This window comes from Anopheles funestus, chromosome 2RL (assembly GCF_943734845.2).
Source record: "Anopheles funestus chromosome 2RL, idAnoFuneDA-416_04, whole genome shotgun sequence".
NCBI classification, from domain to species: Eukaryota; Metazoa; Arthropoda; class Insecta; order Diptera; family Culicidae; genus Anopheles; species Anopheles funestus.
This window is the reverse complement of record NC_064598.1, coordinates 23,213,136-23,240,014: the sequence shown is the minus strand read 5'-3', so window position 1 is coordinate 23,240,014 and position 26,879 is coordinate 23,213,136. Positions and strand designations below refer to the sequence as shown.

Sequence of the window (26,879 nt, the reverse complement as noted above, 5' to 3'; positions counted from 1 at the left end):
TGTTTTCTTTTTTTTGTGCGGCCGAACGACTCGTCGATATACAGCCGGATCAAAGGGATAGGGGGAATGAGAAGTTCGTAACCATTCATTTGCCTAACCAATTCCGACGGTGTAATGAAGATGAATGCAGGTAATTAAGACACACGGTTGTTGTGGCAGGCAGACGATTAGTGATTAATTGAAATGGGCGCCCTTCGGCAAGAAGGGCCCCAGCACACAGCATATGGCAGCTTTCTAATTTTGGTTGGTGTTGGTTTTGCATAAACATTGGTAGCGTAACAGTAATGATTTCGAAATGCTTAACGATTGTTTTATACTGAGGTGGGTGATTATATTTTATTACTACAACGGCAGGATAATTTCGATTGTTTCAACATGCGAGAGTTGGCTGTTCTCAAGGCTTTTTGGGAAGAGGTATCTGCTGCAGGTTCTACGTACTTGGTACGGTGCGTCCATAAAGTTTGTTTCTTTATTACTAGCGTGTGTTATTTTTTTTTTTGTTCTTATTTTGCTTTAATGTTTACTTCTTTCCTACCTCTCGCTACATGATTTCCTATTTAATTATTTTATGTTTTATCCTTCTCAGGAGAACATTAAGTTGGTGCAGTAATCTCTTGAAGTCAGCAATGGAATGCTCCATAAATCACTGTCAGGTAAACTACTCTTGTTAGTAGCAAAACATTCCTTGTAATTCGTTCTTTGCCAGTAAGGCATAGCTTGTTGTCTAGAACATGAACATGAGCGTTCGAATCACGTGTCACGTTCAATTTGCGATTGTTAATTTTGGTAATAAAGACAGTGTGCATGACACGCTTCGGTAGCTTCCTTCTTTACTGAAGCAAATAGAAGGGAAAAAATTGGAACCATGCTTTTATAGTGGCCAACAGCAAAAGCCGATGTGTTCCTTCAGTTAGCTTGTCTGTGAACGAATCATAGAACGACAAAAATGACATGTTTTGCGCCAACTTATGAACACCGTCCCAATATCGGTTATATGTAACTGGATAATTTGATGAAAAAAGAAGGTTCGTTACTAGCCATTCGTTGAAGTCGTTTGTTAGCCAACGATACCATGCGTAAGAGAAATGTACTGCTCCAGGATCATTACCACCATCAGGAACGGGAAAGTATGCTTGCGGAATGTTTTGTAATGTTTGCACATTTATTTTTTTAGGTAGAAAATTGCTTAGCAAACAGGTGAACCTTCGAGTCGTTGTTAAACGATGGGTAATTTTCGACCCATTGTTAGATATTATGTAGACTCATGGTTTAGGAGTTCTCTCTGGTCAATATCTCAGGAATCTTGAGCACATACAAGCGTTATGATGTAACGTTGCGCCAAACCGAACCCGTCGGTAACTGTTTGGCGTTGATTGGATAAAGGAAAGGAAAGGAAAGGAAAGAAGCTTTGGCAAAAATGGTAGAAAAATGTGTCCAAAAATGTCCAAACCATGTATCGGTGCCAATGGTCGGTGAAAAGAAAGCGTTACTTATTGTGTGGTGTCATAATTTGAATATGCGCAAAATGGTGAAAAAGAAGAAGAAAAAAACTCGCCGCATCGAGTCCATTACCGGGCGAAACCGTTTTAGCGAAACCGATAGAAACACACACATGCCCGGGGCCTAGGTTACTTGCGGCCGCTTGCAATTGCATTTTGCCACTTTGCCACTGTCGCTACAGCATTTGTTGCAAATGTGCTGCCTATGGGCATAGTAATTAAATGAACGAAAAATTGCAAACATTTTTCGCCTGCCGGTGCTTATCGGGGTGGGTGTACGGTTGAGGTGTATGTTTGATACATTTTTTTGTGTTTTTGTTTTTGCTTCGTTTGCTTGCCACTAATAACCAGGTAGCAGGTAAGAAACAAGGTTGCTAAATGTGTAAATGAAATCGTTTTTGTTTTCATTTTCTACTTTTTTATTTTTTGGAGGAATCGCAATAGTTGAAAAAATTCGACATTGCCTTCTACTCTTTTTCCTAATCAATTTTTTCATCTTTCTTTTTATATATTTTAAGAATATATGTTTTATTTTGCACTAAAGTACAATGGAAATAGCATTTTTAATATTTATTTTCATTCATAACTCGTCCTTCAATCATTTACAAATCTTTATCTGGGAATGTTACAATAATCAGCAAACTAATTTTTGGTAAAACGATGTTCAAGGACCATTGGTTATGAAAAAAATTATATGAAAAAACGATAATCAATGTCTTCAGGTTGAACCACAATCAACGAGACGCATTTGCAATGGAATTAGATTTTATTTATGCAGCACTAAATCTGTCAATTTGCAAATCCTCACAGTGCAACGTCGCTGTCAACATCTTCAACATCAGTATCGAGAATCACTCTCCATTCAATCCACCTTCAAACCGTCATGGATCGCATGTACCGTTGACGGCAGCGAAGGTACATCAATCGAGAGTTTAAAGCGCTTCTTTGCAAAAGGCATATCGTACCGTCTGTGTCTAATCGGATCATTGCTAGCGGCTTAGGATCAGTTGAACGAACTTTCCATCCAATGGCCATGATGACAATGCATCTGGCAGCGCTGCAGAAAGCCCATGCACTGGCGAATAATTGCATTCACTTGAGTGAAGATTGGATACCCCATTCCCACTCCCCATCCCCCATCTTCGTGGTGTAGCATAATCCGTGTAAACCACAGATGCAAATGTACTACACCATCGCTGAGCGTGCGTTTAGTGCATCCTTCAGATGGGCTGAGCAAAAAAAAACTAAGATGTGATCTACGCTTAGCAAAGTGAGGAAAAACAACCATCAATCACCAAGCATCGAAACATCGGGAGGAAAACGATGATGATGATGATGACCTCTAGCGGTTTGGTGTGTAGATAGGCAAGATTTGTTCCAACCTCTTCTGCTAGAGCTGCATCCGGTTTTTTTGCCGTTGTTGTTGCTCTTGGATTTCAATGTATCGAATCTGTTGGGCGGAAAGGTGTGGTAGTGAAGGCAAAAAAAAACACAAGACAACCCATCCGAGTTTCGTACTGCCAGATCGTTTTTCGAACTGGAAGTGATGAATGGTTCGCTTTTCTTGTCCGGTCTGTCGGCACCGGGCAAAAGAAATGGCTCCGATGCTTAACATGACGTCAACAGTCGTTTGGCCTTTGGCGGCATATGTTTGATAGAGCTTCCACCGACAGATACGGGCTAAGTTGTGCATGTTTTCTTTTTATCACCCCATAAGCTCACCGTGTGTCGGTGTACTGTTGCAGTTGCAAGTGCAAATTGAGTTGATGTAGGGAAGTACATTAATGTTGTTCTTGAAAAATGTATTTTTAGAAAGTGACACTAAACGTGTTTGCATTTGTGTAGTATGTAAAAATACTATAGTTACTTCTTCTCTATTCATTATATATTTTATGAAAGAAGCATTTCGATTTTTCGTCAAATTTTAAATCCACACAATGTACCATATATGTTGTTGTTTTGCTCTTTGTGCCTCGCAGCACAATAATGCTTCTGTGTGTGTTTGAATTAAGGGTGACTTCGGACCGCCTTGCCATAAATTTTAAATGCAGTAATTAATTAAGGTAATAATTAATTTAACTAATCTTTTCGAGAGTCATTTCAAGATCCTTCTCGTTTCACCTTCCGATGAACGTTTCGTGTAAGCTTCGACCGCTGGTTCGGTAAACTTTTACTTTCTCTAAATACAAATGCCCTACGGGCGTGTTTGGATCGGAGAATCGGTCGTCTAGCCTGGAGCTGTTTACATTTGCTAGGTTCCAGTCTCCCAAAAACACCTGTCCCGGTACGAAGACTCAAACGAGTTTTATCTCGTATCTTCTTCACGGCTGTGTTTGATTTTGTTTCTCATTCTGCGTTGACTATAACTATAAATGATGAAAATAAATTTTACCATAATTAGGCGATATGTTTGATTTACAAGATAAAGCTTTTAGGGCGTTCAGGAATGTGTTATATACAATTTGAGAAAACATATTTTACTTATATTAAAGTTACCGAAGTTGGAAGTAATCCATCACATGCGGTAGATAAATCAACAATTGAAGCAGTTACAGTAGAGTGTCTTACCTGAAATTAGAAGAAGGGAAAAAAGATTAAAAAACAGAATAAAAATATGCAAAAATATATTATAAACAATTTCAAAACAAAATATTTTTTTTCTGTGATGGGTTCGTCGCTTGATTTTTGTTTAAATCTTTCGTAACAATTCGTTGAACATTATCGATGACCTCTCTAAGCAATAGTTAACGCCAACAGGTTTAACAGTGTCTCAGTTTTCGTTCACCAATCAAAATGAAATATACCACGCGGCAATAGTATGTCGTAGCCTCTTTTAATTCAATTTGTCATTCATGACATCGTTCACGTTGACAAACGACACGATATTGCGCGCTTCGTGCATAGAGTACCGGGGGACACATCATGGCGCCAAACGGTGGGGACATACTGTTTTGGTGATTATTTAATATCACCTGCATAAATCTTTATGTTTCTTATGCTGTGTATTTTTCCCCTTGGTTTTTTAGTGGTTGTGTACATTTTTTTGTGGATGAGCAAGAGAGAGAGAGCAATGAAAATCATAGATCTACTATCGAAGTGTTTGCTTCTTTGGATCATACGTGAAGCAGTGATCAGTCGACTAAATTGCACGCTGCGCTGTGTTTTACTATGCCGTACGTTTTTTTTCACACACCCTCTCCCAACAAGCGAACGATCGAACTAAAGCAGAAGGGTCAAAAATAATCCTACTAACATAGTTTAACGAGGAGCAGTTTTTCCTCCCCTGCACGAGCCGGGGTGTGCAGCAACCGCAGGTTATAAAATCGGAAAAATTGATTAAATTATGCCACTGGCACACGCTTAAATTCGCCACGATCTCATCAGCGCGCTAGTCAAGAGCAAAGCCCCCTCCGCTCCGTATCGATTGGGACGGATTGATTTCAATCCACTTATGAACATCCAAAAACACCCATCTTTTCACACCTTTGGTGTGGTGGATTTTCCCCCACCTCAAGGTAGGCTTGTTTTGGGCATGATCATTTTAGTTCTGCTTACTGGGTTCATCTTTACATTACGCTCTACTGTATCTCCACTTTTCCATTTCCCCAACCAACACAAAACTCCCGCTTCGCAAACGGTGTGCGTGTTTGCGTGCTCATCGATGCCGTAATTGTTGCCTTTTGCTGCCTGCCTGCCTGCCTGCATGGTGGCTATTAATTTCATCATGTTTTTCGGGTACAAGATCACGCAGCCGAATGCTCGCGTAAGCGCAAACGTGTCTGCATTTCCTAGACGCATGAAGATGTGATTCAGACCTCGATGATGCCCGGTGTAACAAGGGAAGAAGGGTGAAAAACACACAGCACACAGCTAGCGGGTGCGGAAGATGCTACGAAAAAAGTGTGTCACAAGTGCTGTAAAGCTTAACATTCCGCTGAAGGAGATACGAAGGGGTAGACAATAAGAGATACACCAGAGAGAGCAGTAAGATCCCATCCCATCCCGATTCGCCAGAGGATACGACCGGTTCGTTTTGAATCCCGATGAAAATTGTTGCCGAATAAAAAAAAAGAAAACAGAGGTGAAAAATGAGGATCGCACGCGGGAGGATAATAATTTATCGCACTTTATTGCTTCACACCAATACGACCCTGTACAGTTCCCTGTTCGCCTTCTCTGTTGTCGCGCGTTTAAATCCCTTTTGCGATGATGTTGGCCGAGCCGATGAATTGAGGAGGCCTGCATCGGAGATTCCCTGATCAGCGGACGCGATGGTGTTATGTTATTTTTGGGTAGAGAAACTGCGCTGGAATTTATCACCATTTTGTCGATTCGTGGTGGATGGCAAACCTTCTCAAGTGTCATCCGGTTGGATGTGTTTTCAACGCGGTTGTGAAACAAGGTTTATTTTATTTGGAAAATAATATGTAATATTATTCATAGAGAAAAAGAGTTTCAAAAAAGGTGAAGTATACAGAAAATTGTCTTATTTAAAAAAAGCGATATGAAATATTCGAAGTAGTAAAGATGACATGTATGAAAAAAGGAAGTTTGATCCATGATTATTACATTATGTTTCATTTCAACATTATACAACACAGGAAAAGCTGATGTAAACAACGGACACATGAGAAAACACTCCGTTTCCTCACTTAAACCACGCATTTGGGAATGCATTCCATCAAGGAAACGTCACCTGATATTCCACCAAAGACGTACCGATTGCATGAAGAAATAAAACCAACAGGAAAGGAAAAACAACAACTACTTTAGAAAAAACCGCAACCACCAAGCCACTATGCAGGGGCCACACTATCGATGGCGCCAATTTTCATCGAACTCCTGCTATTCGAACTAAATCGACTTTTAATCGATCACACACGCTACACACACAAACCGGACTTCTTGGAGGGACAGCTGGCGTCCGAAGCTCTATTAAAAGTTGATGAGTTGATCCCGTTCCGCCCCACACACACACACACACAAGCACGGTAATCTGATGCGAGGTCCTTCTTACGTGTCTTGAAGGGAAAAAGAACTCCGAACGGGTGTACGACTTTGCTTACCGGCGTACAACAACGAACCCGGACCATGTTGTGGTTTAGGGTGTTGAAGAGATCATTTGATTCAATGATTTGCTTTTAATGAACCATTAAAAAGGAAGCTGCCGGGGTCAGTGTTTAGAGCACGGATCTGAGTGGGGAATCGGTTCCGTGTGGCGACCCGCGTTCGTAGTACGCCGTCCCGTTAGACTCAAGTGGAGAAAACACTTTCCCTGCCAGTAACGGCACAACACACACATTATCCAGAAGGGATTATGTGGATTGAATGGTTCCCATAATAAGCTTTTGTGGCAATTGCTTTGCTGATCTATGATCGCTTTTCCAGATATAGCTAATGCTTTCAGTGTTTTAATGTATTTTGATTAAAAATTCATTTTATAGAATATTGTGACAAATATATTTATTTTATTTTTACTATTTTTAATACTCGTTTGGATATTTTATAAATTTTTAACGACTGCCACAATTTATCCAATATTAAAACACTTTGTTTATAATGTAATTGAAATAATATTTTATATTTTGTAAATTTAAAGCTCAAGTGATCCATATAAAATATAATTAAGAAAAAAATCCAATAATTCAACCAAAAATATATCGATCAGTTCAACACATTCTGGTTAACGTTTGTCGATTAGTTGATTCTTTAAACAAAAATCTTGATGAAACTAGAATGTAAAAAGGTCTTGCAATTATTTTGTAAAAATTCAATAAATAACTATCGAACTCGTATGGTGGTCTCATGCAAAAAAAAGTAAACAAAGCAATAAACAGCAGACGCGCTTGAGTAAACTCTCCGGTCGCATTCTAACCACCCACCGTCGTACGCGTAACGAGCCAACTACACAGCATTAGAACGAACCTCCTGCCTTCATCAAGGTCGGCTACATTCACCTGTTCTAATGGCGATGCGTCACGACGCAAAAAGCGGGAGCCTTAGGGTTTTGTCGAACGGTCTTCCGTCTGTCGGGAGGCCACCATCCGTTTCAACAAAGCTGACCCAACAAAACCGATCACGCTCAGCTGGTTGTGAGCGCAATGATCGAACCAAATCGAGCAAACGTTCGATCCATTCAGGAATCCTTTCGCCTTTTTATGATGCTTCATTTCGCAGTTGAGTGAATTTTTGACCTGTTTGTGTGTGTGTGCTAAAAGCATCCACCAAAGTCACACAGTGAGTGAGAATTTAAAATATTCTTTTAAGTGGATTTTGTTTCAACCGTCCTTGAGCGGTTGTAATGTGTGAAACTCATGACAGCGTAGCACGTCATCGTGTGGTCGGGTTTTGGATTATTCTCGTGGAAAGTCCACTTGTAATTGCTTACTTGAAGGCGTTCTAAGCATTTGGAATGTACAAAACAGTTCGCCAGGTAACAGCGAGCTGAGTGGGATGAAATGCCTGTCAGCTCATATAACCTGGATTACACCCCAGAAGGGAGGTATTTGAGGTTAAGTTTTAAGGGATTGAATTGCGTTCGTTGCATCATCTACGACGAATGGTTGCTTACTGGTACAGCGAGTTCTGAGAAACTAGAATAACACGACCAATAGGAGATAGGTTCTGTAATATTTACATAACGAGCTCACAACAAACACTTGACATCGTTTCGCTATCGTTTTAACGACGTACCATCTAGAACACTCTTCATTAGATCATTCTTTCACTTGGATGCTTTGTTCCGTACATTGAGCCAACCGTTACCACGAGATTCCCATCGACCATCCTCCTGAAGTGGTCGATCAAATTTAATCCATTACTTCCCGCACGGATGGTACAAATGGTTTGTTCCAGTTTTTATTTTCTCTCTTCACGATGGATGGTGGCGAACCATTAGTCTTCGACCAGGCTAACTAAAGCATGGTTTATGATGCAGAAAGAAAGTGTGGTTTAAAGCGGACTTATATTTATCGATTTATGCTAATTTATGACTCATGCTGACAGTGGAAATTTTATGACCTGTTTCGAGCGAATGTAGGGAGGAAAAAAAACTGCATCAACCTTATGTACGATTGGGTAGTGGAAATGTATAACATTCAATTACAATTCTACAACATATTTCAATTGGAATTGCAGTGTTTAACGTCTATTGTTGGTTGCTGGTTGGCAGCAATAAGTTATATTTTTGATTCCAAAAAAACTATCTGTAAATAATAAGAAGAAAAACAAACGTATTGCTTTCTAATGTGTCTTAATAAGTCACTAATTAATTCCCAATTCGATGTTGTGCTAGCTATAATGTTTAATTATAGGCCATAAAATTTGATCCATTGGAGCAAGCTATCAGCAATCAATCGATTTTATGGCTCACTCACCTAGTCAATAGATCATTCTACCATTTAAAGCTAAATTCGTACCAAAACTCGAAGCAAACAAACCCATATGAACCATTCACATATTCTACCACCCTTGGAGGGTTAATTGAGAGGGTGATTGTTTCGCGCTGATTAGAAATTCACAATTATTCCGCGGTATTAATTGTGCCACTGCGAATTAATCGGAAGTCTCAGCGCCACCCGATGAGGGGGTAAAACAAAACAAAACAAAAAGCATAAACAAAACCCTCCCTCCCTAATCTCAACCCCTTACCAAACGCAATAGGCGGAAAGCGGAATAAAATACCTCGCGAACATCGCATGCCGCGCAACAAACGCGCGCGGTGTGTGTAAATTGTGCGGTTTGGGTCGTGGATGTTGGGGGGGATTTTTTTGCTGCTGTTAGTTTGTTTTGCTTTTCGTATGTCGACTACCTGTGTACGTAAATATGGTACTGTTTGTTTGTCGCTATGCGCGAAACCGCAACCGCGAATCGACTACCGCAATCGATAAACCGACAATAGGTTCGTGTGTTGTAGGGGTTGTCGCACCGGTTGCCCGCGTACAAGCTAATGGAGCCACTCACAAAAGCATATCGACACCTTTGCTTCATGGTCTTCGACACCTTCGGCGGGCGGGAAAATCTTTAGCCACCCTTGTGTGCATGACCCTGGTTGAGGTTATGCCGATCGTTTGCAGGTTGTATGCTGCCGGTGGTAACCGCGTACCGTAGAATGGTAGAGGTGTGCCACACCTAATTTGCGAACGGCATTTTGAAGACGGGTGGGCCACAATATCGCCGCACAGGTGATGACGGAACAGGGTAGGTTTAGCAAAAGTTAAGCCCTTTTTTTTCTTTTCTGCCGAAAAGTCTTGTTCATCGCATTTCTTGCAGTTTGACACACCTTGTCTGGTGGTCCCGATGTTCGTGTGAACCGACCGATCGCATCGATCGAGTGATCGTACAATTTAAACTAGGGTTAATTTGCCACCCGTACTGCCGAATGGAGATCCATTTGACTACCGACTGAGGCTGAAACAATTGCGGCACACGTTGTTGACTGCAGCCGAAGAGCTTCTTACTCTGATTTCGCAAACATACTACCTTTCCCACATATCCCCCGCACGGTACAGTTCGTTGTACTTATTGGGTTCACACGTTCCAATCGTGCACAAGGAATTCACCACCGAAAAGACAGCTTACCTGATTTTGCTCCTATTGCGCAACTAAGCTCCCCATAGCCCATGTGTAAATTTGATGGCGATTGAACCCAAGCGGTTAGATAAGTTTCTATCTGGCCGTGGATGATCGCATCTCATACGGTATACGGATTCCTAGCGCTAATTGTCAACGGGGGTGGCCCTAAGTGCTGCAATTTTTATTCGCACCGAAAGGTTCGTCGCTTACCGGGACGCTCACTAATTGATGTCACTGAGGTAAAATTGATGTGTGCCATACCGCGTTCGCTTTTAATAATTTTTTTCTACTATTTGCACAATTATCTGTACGATATTATCTTCAACGGTTCAATCGATGGCTAATGATCGATCGGTCCCGGTTCGAATTCCTTCTCGCTGCCGATGTCTCCGATTGGGGTCGGGTTTGCATATTACATGTACCATTCGAGCAGCGGTACAGGTTTCGAGCATAAAACATGTGTGAAATCATATTTTTTTATTACTACAGCAAAGAAAAAAAATACACGCTTAAACGTTTGCTGTGACCCCATTTTGTGTGAAGAATGCTATTTTTTACCATAATGAAACAGCCAATCTTCCTACCAGCGCGCTGCAAAATTGGGCCTTGAGGGCCTTGATTTTATTGAATCCGATGCGCGATTTAATGAGACGATTCGAGGTTCGCCATCATGAGCTGACGCTGGCTTACAGCAGCTATAAAATGTGTTATGTGCGTGAAGAAAGTGATGATCTTCGGACCGACCGAGATTATGATCGAGGAATGTATGTTTGATCGTGTAATAATCCGCGCCAGTGCCATAAAATGGTAAGCTCTTTTAAAGCGATTAGAAATAGGTTTCTGTTGGCTGTGTCTGTCACTCCTTAAAATCCTGTTTTTTGATTAAAGAAAAAGACGCATCGCAAAACTGCAAGGACATCACCTTTAGGATGAGTTTTGCTTAAACTACCCGTCCAACCATCAACATGAACTTTAATGTTTGGCACGGTTCGATTTGTTAATGTCCGCCCTCTCATTATTTCATCACGGTGCCATCGTGGTTAAGTACTTTCTGCAAAACGCTAAGCACTTGCTAATGTGTCAAATATTGCTGTACGGTACATTTTAAGCCTGTGTAAGCGTTAGCCGATCCATAATGCGGAGGCGCCACCACGTCGCTAATCGTCGCTTTTGAACCCTCCGGCGGCACCTAGTTTCGTGACTGTTTGGGGTAAAACGACCCGTGTCCGTCCCCCGTTTGTGGTCGTGCTGTGTCGTGACAAAAAGGTTTCCTTCCCTCCCCTGTCTTTCAGGCTCCCTCCCTCCCATTTCCACCTTTTCTTCATTCTTTGCTCCACATGTTTTACATCTTTTCACGCCGAAGATTTCGTCGATGATCTGCTGCTGGAACACATCACGAGCGAAAGGCGGCGAAGATACGCCTTTTGTCACTGGCAAAAAATTTAAAACCCGCTGGAAGTTTGCATATGGTTTACGATCAGCATGCAAAGCCCAACCTTTGTGTCAAGCAATCGATAATAGAGGCATTTCTTTTGACGTACGGCATTGTGACACACGGTTTGCCGCAGTATATGGTTTCATTAAGGATTGCGTTAAATATCCGATTATTGCTTCATTCGAAGCTTGTTTGTTTGTATGTTTAGCAAAAAAAAGGATGGTAGAAAAAAAACACGCCATAAAAACTTAAATGCTATAATTAAAACAGCTTTGCAAAAAAAAAAAAAAATACAAAATGGTGTCGTGTAGAATATGTAAAACAATATGATAATGGTGTCGCTGGGGTATTTAAATGACGTATTATTCCTCCTATCTATCTGTAACGGCAGAAACATCCTACCCGGCGTAAAGACCCAAATCCTTCCAGTTGGCACACCTCGGCGATAAATAAGCGCAAGAAAACGTGAGAAAACAAAAACAACCCTCGAAGGCTCTCTGGCCATGTTTGTCAGATTTGGACGATCCCAAATTTTTCCCCCAATCTTACAATCCTTGACATCAGTCGTATTGTTTTTTTTTTGGTTCTCTTCTTTGATATTTAGTGCAAGGACACTAGCCGTCATTAGCAGATGTTATTGACGTAGAAGATAAGATTATGGATTATTCTTTTTTTTTCAACTCCTCACCCGGTAGTCCTCATACTACCATGAGCTCGGGCAGCACGCATCATTGAAAAGTTCGGTAACACGTCATACGTACGATTGCTATGTCCGATACGGTTCGACAGGTAATGGACATTCCATTAGCTACGACGTTTTGTGCCGTTTTCTTTTGCTACCGAAAGTGCTCGAAGTTTGAATTCTTTGTCCACGAACCTGCTTCCTGCTTGCGATCGAACTCTCTGTATCACGATCGTGTGATCTTGTCTCCGGACAAGGCGTGAAGTTGTTGTGCCCGATCGTACCGATAAATGCCGATACCGTACGTCGATAGTGAGCAATTTGTTTAATTACTTTTCTATGCTAATCACCTATGGGTAATATAAGTTGATACGTTCCATACCCTGACCGTGGTCGTTGACAGGGTTAACGTTATTGTAGAGCTTTTATAATTACGACTCGGTGACGCGAAGCTGACGGAATCTGTTCAGGAAATTCATACAAAATTGTAAACTACACATTTGCAAATAAGATGCCATCATCCGTTAGATTGTTTCACGTTGTTTGAAGTACTCTGTAAGTTGTTGTCCTACCTGAATATGTAAAAAAAGTTCAATTCTTCAAAGTTGTCACGATGAGTTATTGAGAGTGTGTGTACTACTTCAGAACAACTCTCCAATAACAGACGCATCTTCTCACATCACATCACAACCACCACAAGTGAAATTGAAAGTAAGTGCGCACCGTAAGATCTGAAGCCGATCGGCGGCATTGGAAGAAATTAACGCAAAGCGTAATGAGTGTTCAGAAGTCAAGAGCTCACACATAGCCGCCGGACGGTTTTGATGAGGTGAACTGGATGGCATAAAACTTCCTAGAAGGGGGACCGACGGTTAAGCATGGAGTGGAAAATGTTGATAGCATTGAGTGGCAGCAGTTTCTTCGACGGTTGTACGGAACTCCTTGGACTAGTTAATGAGCCAGGTAGTAGGCTCTTTTGCATGATATTTTGTCTGTATAAGGAAAAACAATGCAGTATTCAAGGGGAACTGGGTATTCGTTTGCTGTTGCTGTTGGGATGTAAGAGATACATTTTGAAAGTATTGAAAAGGTTTTGTACGTCTGATAACTAGAATTCCGAAATGCCCTTTTTAATTTTCCAATTTCCGAGTCACTTCTCAACGACAAATGCTCTCACCATTATGGTTTGCTTGTTTTCCGAGCAATCGTCACAATGCTTTAATTGCACAATAGACGTTTGGTTATCAATCCAACAAAAGAGATGGTGCCCTTTTTCCCTTCACTCGCCTCTTACAGCAAGCTGACCAGACACACACACAGACAAGTTCATTTAATTCAATCGTAACCGCAAAATCTCACCCGATCGCATAACGAACCGGATGTAAATGGCCAATTAAAAAAAAGGGGGCAATTTAGGCAAAAGGAGTGGCACACTATCACCACAACAATGTCACTCCCGTCAAAAGCTAAACTCCCACAAACTATACACGCGCGCGCTAGTCACGAATAGGACTTCTTCTAGGGGTTTTTGCCATATTGTCGTCCTGCACCGAAACACTCTTCCCGGCCATCAGCCCGGGTATCCTTTCGCAAACAGCGGTGATCTTGGCTTTCACCTGCCACTCGTGGTTGGTTTGCGAACAAAGCCAACCCATACAGCAGGCAAACCCGTACGGTCAATTATGAAAAGTGTATCACTCAATCAAATCACCGGCCACACTGATTCGCTGTGCCATTTTTCCACTCGGCTCGTGGTGTATCATGCACAATGTTGCACCGCAGCATCGGCCGGAGGTTGGCGTGAGGGTTGCAGAAAAGAAAGCCAACGTTCGTGACACAAAAGCACCCGGTCACTCAATCATCTTGGGCGCTTTACAAACGGAGGGAACTGTGGTTTTTTTTATGTGGATTGATATCAACCACGGTTTCCCGGCTTGGAATCGTGGCGTCAAATGCCAATTTCTCAGCATCATCTTGTTTGCCGTTTGAAGCCGTATAGTTTTCTTCACTTTTTTTCTTCTCTGGGAACAGGCAGTGGAAGTTTTGTGTGCACTCACCCAGCATCCCGGGTGTGTGTGCCTTTTGCCATTCTCATCCGGTGGTCACTTTCGCTGCTTCAGTATCATGGGGCGTGTTGATTAGCATTGAAAGAAATCACCGTCTATGCTCAATGTATGCCTCAGAAAGGGTACAGCGCAAATGCATCTCGACACATCGAAACTAGTGGTGGGAACTCCGGAGTGGATTCATGAATCCACTACGAGTCTGACGTATAAAAACCGTAGTATACTCCGAAGTAATTACTCCGGATTAATCCGGAGTATATTCCGGAGTAACTCCGGAGTTGACTCCGAATTACCCCGGAGTTTGTACCGGAATTCTCCGGAGGTAACTTCGGTGCTGCATCCAATGTTAACTCCGGAATAATTTCCGATTTTAACTCCAAATTCAAATTCGGTTAGTTGCCTACTCCGGGAAAATTGAAGATTTACCCATCACTAATCAAAACATTCGCTCCGTAAGGGTATGGGATACTTACAGAAACTTACGAATGCGTTTTGCAGAGGTCCCAGGTGTATTCCGTGATAGAGTTTTTGGTGAACTTTCCGGGATGCTTTCCTGGGAATGTTAGTGTCTAGATGACCTTCATCTACAATCTAGGTGAAATAAAACCCTGTTATTAATGGTTCCATCCAGTTACAACCACAGCAAGATATAGTTTTGAAGTATCACCACCACAGGAATCACTAATTAAATTAGAGAAATCTTCCAGCTAAACCTTTGCCCCAAAACCTTTGAAGGGTTTTTTTTGTTGGAATAATCCGATCATCCGGTGATAAAGGTGTCCCTTTCGCCTTTTGCAACCGACCGGTGAGTTCGGTCCAATTTTGTCGACGCATCCCGCGTTCCCACAAACGAGCTCTGGTCGGGAAAGATGCTGGGATGACTGCTGTATCGATACGAAACGCTCAATCAAACTAAAGGCAGTCGCCTTTACTTCACCTGAATGGAGCTGTGAAGCACCTTTCACTTTCGTTGGGTTTGCGTACCCAGGTGTATCACTGCCCGCAGAAATGGAAGGTTTTTTTGTGGGAGAATGCTATGCCCTTCTTTAGGATGTGTGCGATCTCAAGCTTGCGTGGAATGCGTCCACGATGCCGGTGCGTCCTATCAGCAGTCACGTTGATTGGGAGTTGACCTCCAGCGGTGGTGGTCTATCCAATGTTAAGATACCAATATCTCTATAACGATCGTAAAGATCGTATCTCATAATCATCCAAGCGTACGCTTTCGTAAAATGGTTTCAAGAAAATGTGTTTGCAGGCTTTGGTGTCAGGTGCATTAAAAATGTGCAATAATTCTAGACCATGCATGCGAAAGCAATTGACACTTGGAATTATGTGTTGTTAAGCTTCGGTACAAAATTATCCCACTTCGTGCGCGTGTAGTGAAAGTGAAAGAAAATGCTTATCTTACGCCTGTTGCTTATCTTTACCCTACGCAAAGTTCACATTTCCCAGTTCGAAAGGAACACACTGCAATTAAGCGAGATCATAAAAATAAAGCACAAAGTGGTAAAAGGTTATACACATTTTTTTTGCTAATTTTATACACTCTGCTTGATACATCCTTCCTCTCAAATCGAATTGCATTCGGTAAAAATAAGCAAAAATAGTTTCTGCAGAAACATTCTTCATAAAAAGGGAAAACGAAAAAAGTTATCCATTGCTACTTGAAACACTGGCTTCGTACATTTCCTGCATGGCAGACACACACACACTAGGATGATCTTACGTTTATGACGGTCATGTTTGGCGTAGAGACAGTACCGGAAAACTGGTTCCTTTCCAAAACGGTGCTGAAACTTTAAAACGAAGGGACCCATAGTGGAGGCTAAAAATAAAACATCGATACAAACATAAAAAACACACGCAAAACCAACCGGTAGAATCTCCCCACCCAAAAGCAAGGCAGATCAGGAAGGACCCGGGAGCAAGCAGAAGCATCGATCGGATGGTAGACACCGGTAGACGTGTAGGTCTGGCTGGATAAATTTCCCTTTCATTTGTCCGGCTTCTGTATGCGGTCCGCAGCAAAAGATTAAAACGGGAAGAAAACATGAGATAGAAGGAGAGAGAGAAAAAAAACAGACAGGCGCCAAATATTTGCGTTCATCACACGCTTCACGTTTTGTTGTTTGTGGTCGCGTTTTGAACGGGCTTGTGGTCGTCGTAGGGGTGGGTGATCTTCCCAGCTGGAGAAATTCCGATACCCATCCTCTGACCATCCATTGCCGGTGGAAGGTCAACGACACTGGGACGATCGGGGTAAAACTCTAAACATTTGGAAAGTTCACCCTGAACCGAAAATTGAACCACGCTGGATGTCCGAACTTTTCACCCTGGATAGCCGGCGGGTGTGTTGTGCGAACGATTCGATGAATGTTTGTATGGGAGTATCGTGGAGAAGTGATGAATGTTTTGGGGCGAGAATAAAGGATTTGTAGCGAAAAAAATATTTCCAATATAATCTTTATTTGTTGTTTGATCTAAGAGTAATAACCACATTGAGGATTGCCTCGACATTCGACAAACACACACGCAGGGTTATTTTTAAGGTTTACCTTTAATAAGAAAAATCAACATGACGATTAGCTCTCAAACAATTATTGAAAATTATGGAAAATTTTGAAGTTTTTAAAGAAAAACAGATTTAAGTAGAAAATTAAATTATGAATTTCAACTGGAGTTAACTATAAATAATTGATATTAAAATGAAATTTTGTGAACATAAAAATAGGAAACATCAACAACTCACTTTTCGTAATCAAATAGTTAGTATATTCTTGAAAATAACGTCATATTGAACACTTAGTTACGTAAAACAAGAAATCATATTTAGGAGTAATTATTGCATAAAAAACATAATTGACTTACGAAACGAAGCTAAGCACCACAGATGTATCTACTGTAGCACCCTACAACAAGAGTGTTCCACTAAGAGTTGTTTAAAAAAGGTATACATAAAGGTATAATCAATAACAACAAAAAACTCTCATACTGTACCACTTAAGTGGTTAACATAATTTCAAAACAAAAAAAAGATAATACACATATAAGAACGAGCAAAAAAAACCCTCCCGACGCGCGGTTTTATTTGACCATCAAAATGACACCGTCACAGCAGGCACGATTGGTGGTTACCATTACGGTTAAGGGATCACACCACTTAAAGCACTTTTAGCACGAGCAGCCACAGATTGCCATCCGTCGGAGGTATCACTTTAACGCCGAAACGAGACTTAAGCGATGCTCTTAATGCAAATCGCGATCCTTCGTCTGCTGTACGTGCCCGATACCTGTCAGTCCAGTCCAGACGGTCATTGAGACGAATTGCGGATTGGTTGGCGTGATTATTTTTTTCTTCTATTTCCGTTTTGTTTTAGCAACTTGCCCAACTCGTGCATTCGGAAGTGACGAACCGAATTCATGGCCAAAGATGGTCGAACGCTCAATTATTAAACTGTTTCGATCGATGCGCTGCTTCGCTGGTGGATTTCATAGCGCATAAGGACCTTCACGAAGAATGCCTAGATTCATCCGTTTGTCGAGTTATTTAGGTGTATTGTTCCACCACCATCTCAGCATATATGTCCCTGGATTTCAAACCAGACAAAGACACGGGTTCGTCGCTTGTCTGCAAATCTTTTGATTCTTTCAACGATATGGTGTGTTTCGATCGAGCGATGCATTGAGAATTAACTCAATTCAGGCAAAGAAGAAGTGTATGTGAATTGAATTAATTAGAGGACTTTAAATGTTGAGACACAGTGCAATACTGAGAATTTTCACAAACCTGCACTTCATACCAAATCCCCAACACTACCCTTCAAAACAAAAATAAAATTGTAGCGAAATAATTTAAAACCCTCTCCAGCAAATACTGTTGGAACAAGGGAGCATAAAACTGTATAACAGTATTACAGCACCTTTGGGTATTACAAAACCTTGGGGCGATGGGGTGTCATTTTCAAAATACAATGGGCCCACAACGTACAAAAGTTTTTTCCTTCGGGGTTCCAGCAACAAATTTCAAATTAAATTCTACTGTCACAAATGTGGCGCAGTAAATTGAACTTTCGAAAAACTTTCCTAAACTTGTGTTTCGTCAAGAAATGGCACGAAAAATTGAGTGTGAGGTAATTCAATTGAGTTCGACGAGAGACGTGGAGTAATAGATGGATATGGAGATACACAGTGTATGCTCAAATATCATTACAAAATTATGATTTTTAGACGGAACTTGTAAGAACTTCGGCACCGCGCTGCGTTGACCCAATTAAAATGAATGTTGAACTTGCCTCTACTAACCCACTACTAGCGAAGATCGCACCACTAGCATCGAAATGAAGCCATCCCAGTTTGAGCTCAATTTCACACCCTCCCATAGTTTGCACCTCGCTTAGTAAAATCCGTATTCGTGTCTGGAATTGGCAAACGATCGCCACGGGGGGAAATCCGATCGCCAATACTTTCCCACGTGCCGGCAGGTGATTGCCACTACACGAAACAATAGCCCGCGAGGAAGCTTAGTGGTAAGCAAAAATGAGAAAATTTACCCTTCAACCATGCGACAAAACACACACACACAAAATTGGTAGCTAATGAAATGGACGTGGGAGCTAAAATAAATAGCGTCGGGGAAAAAATTGGACACAAAAGTGACAACAAAACGAATACGGTGGAATGGTCAATACCAAACAAAATGTGTCGGCAAACAGGCGTTTGTTGTTGGGGGTAAATAAGTGGACGCAGTTTCGTGTGTGTGTCGCTTTCTTTCTATTTGTCTTGTCCAATACTCTTAACTTGTAGTGTGCTTGGTGTAGATGGCACGCGATGAGCATGCGACAGGCAAAACAATTTTATTTAAAGCTTTGTGTTGATTGATCGGTGCGTTATTCATAGTCTCTCTGTAATTTCTCGAAGGGTTTTCTCTTCCTAGTATTTATCCGCAACTAGTCCGAAAACGATTAATAGAAGAATTATCTTTTTTTTGCAGATTGGTACAACTTTAATTTTATGCAAATGACGATCGTCGATCATCGATATGGTGTGCTGTAAGATAATCATTTTTATTTTATAAATACCACTCTGTATCTCATCATGGTTTAAGGAGGACAACGGGAAATCTATGTACTTTCCGGGCAAGAAAATGACAAACGGAAAAAAGAGCACAACCCATTGACCTCGATCTAGTTTAATCGATCGGGCAACTCTTGATTGATTTTTGGAAGAAAATTTCCACCTGAAATGAAAGGTGCTTAGCTAGAACTGACATGTCAAATGATCGCGCTACAAACTATCGAGAAGTTACGGTTAGCTTACATGGCCGTGGCTTAGTATTGTTTTGGGAAAATAGCTTGATGATCCATGATCGCTTACCTGTGGAAGAGAAAAGAGCGAAAAAAAAACAGATTGTTAGAAAGTGGTAAAAAGGTGAAATTAAGCGGAAACGGTTTTGTTGAGCCCTGAAGGTAAAGGTGATTAGTATTAAAAAAAACGCACACACAATCCAGCATCTACAAATGATTTCCCAAAACGGTGTGAAACGCGGGATGGCCAAAGTACTTCCATTGCTGCGGTGTCTAGCGTAAAATTTTCACTTCATTATTTACCATGGTGATGGTGTTTGCGACATCATCGTAACCTAGCGCATGGGTGGAGGATGGTCAAATTTTGCGATTTTAATTAAGCTTCCCACTCTAGCACGCTTCTTCCCCCGCTCCGTCCCTGGCCGATGTCAGGTGTCATCTGAACGTGGAAATTATCTTGGATTTCCGTGTCGAGAGCTGCTCACCGGGGTTGATTGATGTGACGACCCACCGAAGTACATTTCTTCCGTTGTTAGAGTGGTTTCTCAAGCTAACGTGCCCAAAAACACAAACACACACACACCGCCGAAAAAAGCCGGGTGAAGAAATGACATCGTGTTTGCTGTGTTTTGCTAGCCCTCCATAAAACGAGAAACGGGAAATCTTCAAATTGCTCAATCAACACAACACAGGAAGCAGACTCTGTCATTGAGTTTCTCTCTAGCTCTCTCTCTAGCGCTTCTAAATGTGCTGCACCTCAAAAACTTGGGCGATTTGTTTGAAGAAAGGGGTGATAGAAAATTGATACCGTCCCGATTCCAGTAACTCCGGGATATTTGGCGCCTGTACGTCTCTAGTGTCACTATTTCGCAACAGCGATATTAGTTTGAAATAGAGACAAACAAAACGAATTTGGAGATCGTTTTGTTTATGGTCAAGATCTTGGAACCTGGTCTTGGAATATATAGTTCACTGAGAGCATACTGCTTAGGGCGTTTATGGGGCGTTCAAATGTGGGCTCACTTCCTGTACACAAGATACGGTATGGCAGATATAGAAGTCTCACAGTTCTCTATGCATTATACTGAACGAACCTTGAACAAATCAATTTCCAACACTAGGGAAATCTAGAATCTGGTGCTGTGTATTGCCGCTGGACATTCGAGAATCGTGTGGGCAGAAGTAGAAATGGACCCTTCGGGTAATTGTCGTGGGCAGCGTAGAATCCGCTGCGATAAACGTCTCAATTTGTTTGTTGGCCAGCAGTCGAGTTCATTGCAGCTAATTAACGACCGCTCTTTACTTGATGCACTTGTTGAGAGATGCTTAGTAGAAATGGAAATATGTCTAAGGCACGGTTTTGGATTACCCGTCTATGATTTATGACGTCCGGGTTGTTAAAGGAGTTTTCTTAAGTTGTCAACGCGCTTGACAGTGGTTCGCCCTGAGACACCTTCGTTGATCACGATCGGCAGCGTAGGATGAACAAGCGCTAACTAAACACACTAGGAATGCTGTCCAATGCTATCTAACGCGAAGGCGTTAAAGTCTGTCGAGTGTCTAGCGAATCTCATATGCCGGTCCAGCCACAAACCTAACCGAATAGACAACAAGTTGCACTGGATTGCACAAAGCCAAACAATCAGGTTCTCGTTTCTTAGTTACTCTTTCACCATGGACATCACACTCTTGGTGTGCTTTGCCTCGTGCATCCAGAAACCACACTTTGCATACAATGTGTACACTGGAAAGTGGTTTCCCCACAGTTCAGGCCATCCCTTCGGTAAGGTGAGTTACCGTCATTGCACAAACGAACGAAACCGATGAAATGCATCGAAATGCAGCTTCCTGCTTGTGGGCGAACCGTTCCAAATGAATTCCCGCGCCCATAGAACAACAGAATTACAGAGAGCACTCTGCACTCAGCAGTAGTAGCCATTATGTTGCGTTGGCGATGGTATACTATGCGCGTGGTTATAGCTTAGGCCTCTATCGTCTAATTGTAGGGCAATGTTTTTCGATCGGTATCTACGTGATTGAATTACGCAAGGTAGCTTCTTGCGCAGTGCCTAACCTGTTCCCCTTATCTGGTACAAATCCCCAAAAACCAGATACCAGGGTACTCCCTCTCACCTCGTAAGGTCATGTCAGAAATTGGAGTGGAAATCATTCTATTTCTTTCTTCTCAACAAACAAAACTTTTGGATTACGGCTCGTTATCGTAGCAGTGGGTGCCGCAGCGTAATATCCCGGCAGCATCCACACAAGTTATGCCGTGCCCCATTATCACGGTCGACGGTCCCGACACAGGAATTATCTCGTTCGCTATGCGCAAGTACACTCTGGGGAAGGCAAATCTCCGGGAGGAGCACCATTCAAACATTAATGCAAGGTATGCTGTGGAGGATTATTACAAATAATGATCTTTATCCACGTAGCACTGAAATGAATTAGGTCAACGATAACCTTTCCGCTTCGACTTCTCGCCTGATGCCGGTTGGGGTAAAACACGGAAAACTCCTTCTTTCGCCCGGTAGGGGTGTGAATGCGTACGTAAACGCACGTAAATAACTCGCGCAAGTGCCCCTGATTTTGTTTTGTTGTTTTGTATGTTTCTTTGCTGATGTTACTATCTACACCCAACCGTTCGCGTCTTATGGATCTCGCACGAAATTAGTTTCTAGTGATCTATTTTCATGCGTGGTTTTTTTTGTCTACATTCATTTCTTTCTCTCTATTGTTCGGGCAAAAATTTCGTTTCAAATCGCACTGGTAGATAGATTAAAGTGGGGCCTGTTTGGTCTTACCGTTCCATTTCCCTATATGTACCATGAGAAGAGGGTGCCCCGTGTATTGCTTGCGTTTTTTCGGAAGGTTACCGGCCCTGATCATTATTCTTACCCCCTTGGCTAAAAGGCACACTTTTTGTCTGTTCCCGGTGAAAGCCAAAGTCTTTGACGCGTCGAAAGTTGGGTTTTTGGTAAATGTAATTAAGCTTATGTTTAACCTGTAACCGGTCCACTTATATGCACACCCGGGCAAGTTAGATGGGAAGTGTAATAGAAGCAGGACAGCTAAACTGTTATACGGTAGTGGTTGGATGATGTTGATTGGGTTGAAGTACATTAATCAACTTGTAAGTCCATAGAGTTGTGGGATTAACAAACCAAATCATACAATGTGCGCGTGGATAAAAAACCCCGTACGAAAGCATTATTCTCCCAAAACACAGTGTTGAATTGCGGTGGAAAATTCTCACCCATCAAATGAGCTTATGTCGTGTGCGGTAAGCACAATTTGTTCTCTTCACCAGAGTCTCACCGTATCACCAAAAATTTCGCATAGAAACTCAGTCTCACATTCCGTAAGCGCCCTCGAGTGCGTTGAAATACAACTCCACAGGAAAAAAAAGGTAAATAAATTAAAAAGCGAAGGGAATCAATTCGTTACCATTTGCCAAAGCTGCCGAATCGACAACTTTTTTTGCAGCGACTGGCAACATGTTGGGAAGGCAAGAACGCACACTTCTTGCCCAGACAACGCCACGCGCGTATTTTTTAAGGTCTTGCGTAGATATTTCTGTTGTTTTTTGCCTTATTCCACATGCTCCCCAAACTGCACTTTTGCTGAACTGCACGTTGGTTGTCCGAGGTGAACGACTTCAACTCGGAACGAATGTCACACATTTCGTACCAACTCCCGCCGAAAGTTTCGTTCACTTTTTTGCCCCCAGAGGGCCTTTTTGGATGACCTCCGACAAGGAAGGAGTGCGTGTCGTGAGATCGAAAAAAAAGTGAACACGAAAGTAATGAACAAAAATAAATAAATATCGAACGTTTTTTCGGAACGAACCAAGCAAATGTAATAATTTCCATCCTAGAATGCTATTAGAGCGCGACTCACCAAAGGAAGTGCTCAATGGTAGAAAAATAATATGATTTTTTTTTGTGTTTGTTTCTTGTTTCCTCTCTCTCACTCGTAAACTTTTGTTCGATGTGAAGCTTTTAAAACAGACGAACCATGATGGTGGATCAAACTAAAAAATGTATAAAGAATGGAATTTAATGAAATTCAGCTTACGTTACCGTACAAAGTGAACGCGAATCGTGCAGGTGAACGGGGTTTTTGTGCCGGTAGTAGTGCTGTGGACTTAAGTTTATTAAATTAATTATAATGTGGAACCCGATCAGCGTAAAGGTACGGTTTAATTGGAAGCTTTACCTCGAACTGTCGGTAATATTATTGTTTGATAGTAATTTTGAATATTTTCTGTTCTTGCGGTGCTCATGATCTGCGGATGAACAGTAATTCTGTAATTGTTTTAATTGCAATCATCGACGAAACAGCTGCCTTTCTTTCGATATAAAGTGTCGACGTTTTCGAACGACTGTCACCGGTGTTTTTTAATGTTTAATATGAGACAAAAATGCTTCTTACACTCACTTGGTTACATTATGCTTTGAACCGGTACCCAACAGGGACGTTTGCGTTTCCGATCACTTTCTGAAATCGTTATGGCGGGATGCAAACGTATGTACCTGTTGCTAAACTAATTGTAGGATATGCAATTTCGAACCAACAATTGAACAACGACTTCCTTTGCAAAGAAAACTCTCAAGGAAATTCACCCGCACACACTCGCACGCCCTGCATCATCTGCCATCATCGTCCGCAGTCGTCGGACAATGCGTTTCATCTGCGAACCTAATTGCGTTGGCCAATTTCATCAGCACGATCGGCCGTCCTTCGACGTTTCAAAAAGAACGCCACATACCTTGGTGGTCAAAATTGTTGTCGTAGGGTTATAGGATGGTTTGAGACCAAACCATCAAGATGGAGGCATCGACAAACTGATGCCGATGGCAGTTTTCTACCGGCGAAACAAGCTCATCCGGTGCTAAATGCTCCTAATTGATCGATTGATTGTTTGTGGGGGGTTCGCCGTTTTTTTTCGTGAAAGAGATGAGGCCAAGAATTGCTCTGAGTAAAGTTTTGTGTCTGGTCTGGATAATGATGCTTGTTTGAGTTTTCATTACAAGGTGACATGAGAACAAATTGCTTCGATGTGTACTGGCAATTCGTTAGCAAACGGTTAAGATAGTAATATGTGGAGAAGATCTATGTCTTCTTTCAACGACATTTGAGGTTCCCTTTTCAAGGTACTGATCATTTGCTTCGTGTGTCCGAGTGTAAGTGTCACAAGGTTTTAGTTCTGTTACTATAGCTTAATATCTTAACATTCATGTTAAAATTTGTCAATATTAGTAAGGCATTTTAAACTCCAAATTGAAGTTTTAAAGTATGAATTTCGGGATTATAAATTGCCTCAATTTGCTGATTCAAAATTTATATACCATATTGAGTTATTGAGACCGAATAATCAGATGAGGTTTGAACTTCGATCAGGCGTTCATTTAGTTTAGACATTCCAACTACACTATCACACCAAACTCCTGATGATGAAAACTCGAGTTTCGTGTCAAAGTTTGGGGATTCTTTCATATAAATGATTAATACTCCATTTATCCGATATGTTATACACATAACGAACAATTTCACATCAGATCGCGCTGGTTTGAAAAATTTGCTCAACATATTTTCATTACCATAAGCTCCCCAGAAATCATTTTTAACTTTAAATTAAACCATCAATCCGCCACATCACTCAAACCAACCGAAAACCTTCATCCATCGGCTACATCTTACGACAACCAACCGAAGCGACCTTCCGACCGATGTTCGGCTCGTGCACGATCGCAAAACCGGTAATGGATTTTGGCATGCCATTCCGGCGACTGCACCTGCCGCAAGGAAATCAAGCGAAACCCTGTTTTTTTTTTCTCCCCCAACGCTATTCGAACGATCTCATACGATCGGTGTGGATCGCGGGAAATGGCCGCCAAACATCACAAGAACATCGAATACAAACCCCAGAAGAAAGTATGGTACCGCCGGTGTGTTTTACAACACGTGTTTCATTTCTCCATTCAGTTGCCACTACCCTTAATGGTGTTCTTACAGGGATTTGATTCCTTCGGTGGTACAACCAAAAGGGGTAAAATGTTACGATCCATTACACTCGATTGGGGATCGTGTTTTTGGTAGCAGAGGTAACACTGGCGATGCATGAAAAAGGAAACATTTTTTTGTTGTTGGTTTAATTCAGTTGCACATTAGGAAGCAATCGACAAGCAAGTGTTGGATGTAGTTTTTCTTGTCGTCTGGTGAACAGGTGACTATCGAACCACGAATTCCGGCTCGGAGTGTGTTTGAATTGAAATTATTTCTTCACGTTGTCGGAAGCAACTTGGCTACGACAGACGCAGCTACCGGTATTAGGTTCCGATAACAATTTCCTGTCTTTTTCAAACTTACGATCGGGTGGAGAAAAGTAAGCGTAATAGGAAGAAACACTTTTCTGAAACTCCTTTTAATTTTTACCAAAATGGTGGTTTAAAAACGATCAAATAGTTATCGATTTTGTGTGCTTTCCGATCACGATTTCGAGTCGAGCGAGACTGATCATTGTTTTAATGACAATATCTACCATCAATTGAGAATGGTAGAGGGGTAGACACGTTAATGCACTAATAATTCTTTCCACTTTTCAGCCGATGTCATTCGGATTATGGGGCGAAACAGTGGAATAATGTACAAAATAGTGAAATAATTAATCATTCAACCGATGCGACAGGTGCATACAGGCACAGTGACCCACTTTTACATGCCAAAAAAAAAAAGTTTATTTAAATCCACTGTAGCGTAGGGCTTTTGCTTGGTATGGGAGTAGTAAATTTAGATGAAAGAAGCAGAAAAAACCTTAGACAAAACAGTCAAAAATGTGTTTATGCGTTTTTTCTTCTATTATTACCGTTGCAACACGGTAAGCACACGTTCCGGAGTTTTTGTTTTTTCCTCCATTTTTATGCGTATCTGTTCCCCGGGGGAGGGCAATGTGCTCACCCGCTTAAAAGTATCGCTTACATGATGCTTCCGATGTAACGATTCTCAAAAAACGGTATGCCATAGCGTCTAAAATATGTTTATTAGCTTTTCGAATTTTCAACTCTTATAGCCGCGAGTAGTGTGTACTTGTGAGCGAAGCACACTCGGATAACGATGATAAAAGGCTTTGACGGGGTTTTTTTTTATTTGTAGAAGTATACGGGAAAGCGGGAACTTGGTCACTTGAAATACTTTTTCACGGCTCGGCGAGTAACGCATATGACTCCATTAGAGACTAAACTTGCAATGTTGGACAGAAGGAACGAAAAAAACCTCCAAAAAACAACAGCAAAAATGGCAAAACCCGATTCC

General features: G+C 41.6%; 2 protein-coding genes across 4 annotated transcripts in view; one reads left to right on the top strand and one right to left on the bottom strand.

The window, feature by feature from the left end:
* The window catches only part of LOC125762227 (deoxyribonuclease-2-alpha), a 49,068-nt gene extending 29,436 nt beyond the window's left edge, over window positions 1-19,632 (top strand). Inside the window, exon 3 of the mRNA XM_049424085.1 lies at window positions 19,250-19,632. The gene's annotated coding sequence lies outside the window, so the exon portion shown is untranslated. The remainder of the gene's footprint in view (window positions 1-19,249) is intronic.
* Window positions 1-26,879, bottom strand: part of LOC125762218 (disheveled-associated activator of morphogenesis 1) — a 53,664-nt gene that overhangs the window by 22,481 nt on the left and 4,304 nt on the right. The gene's annotated exons all lie outside the window — the stretch shown is intronic.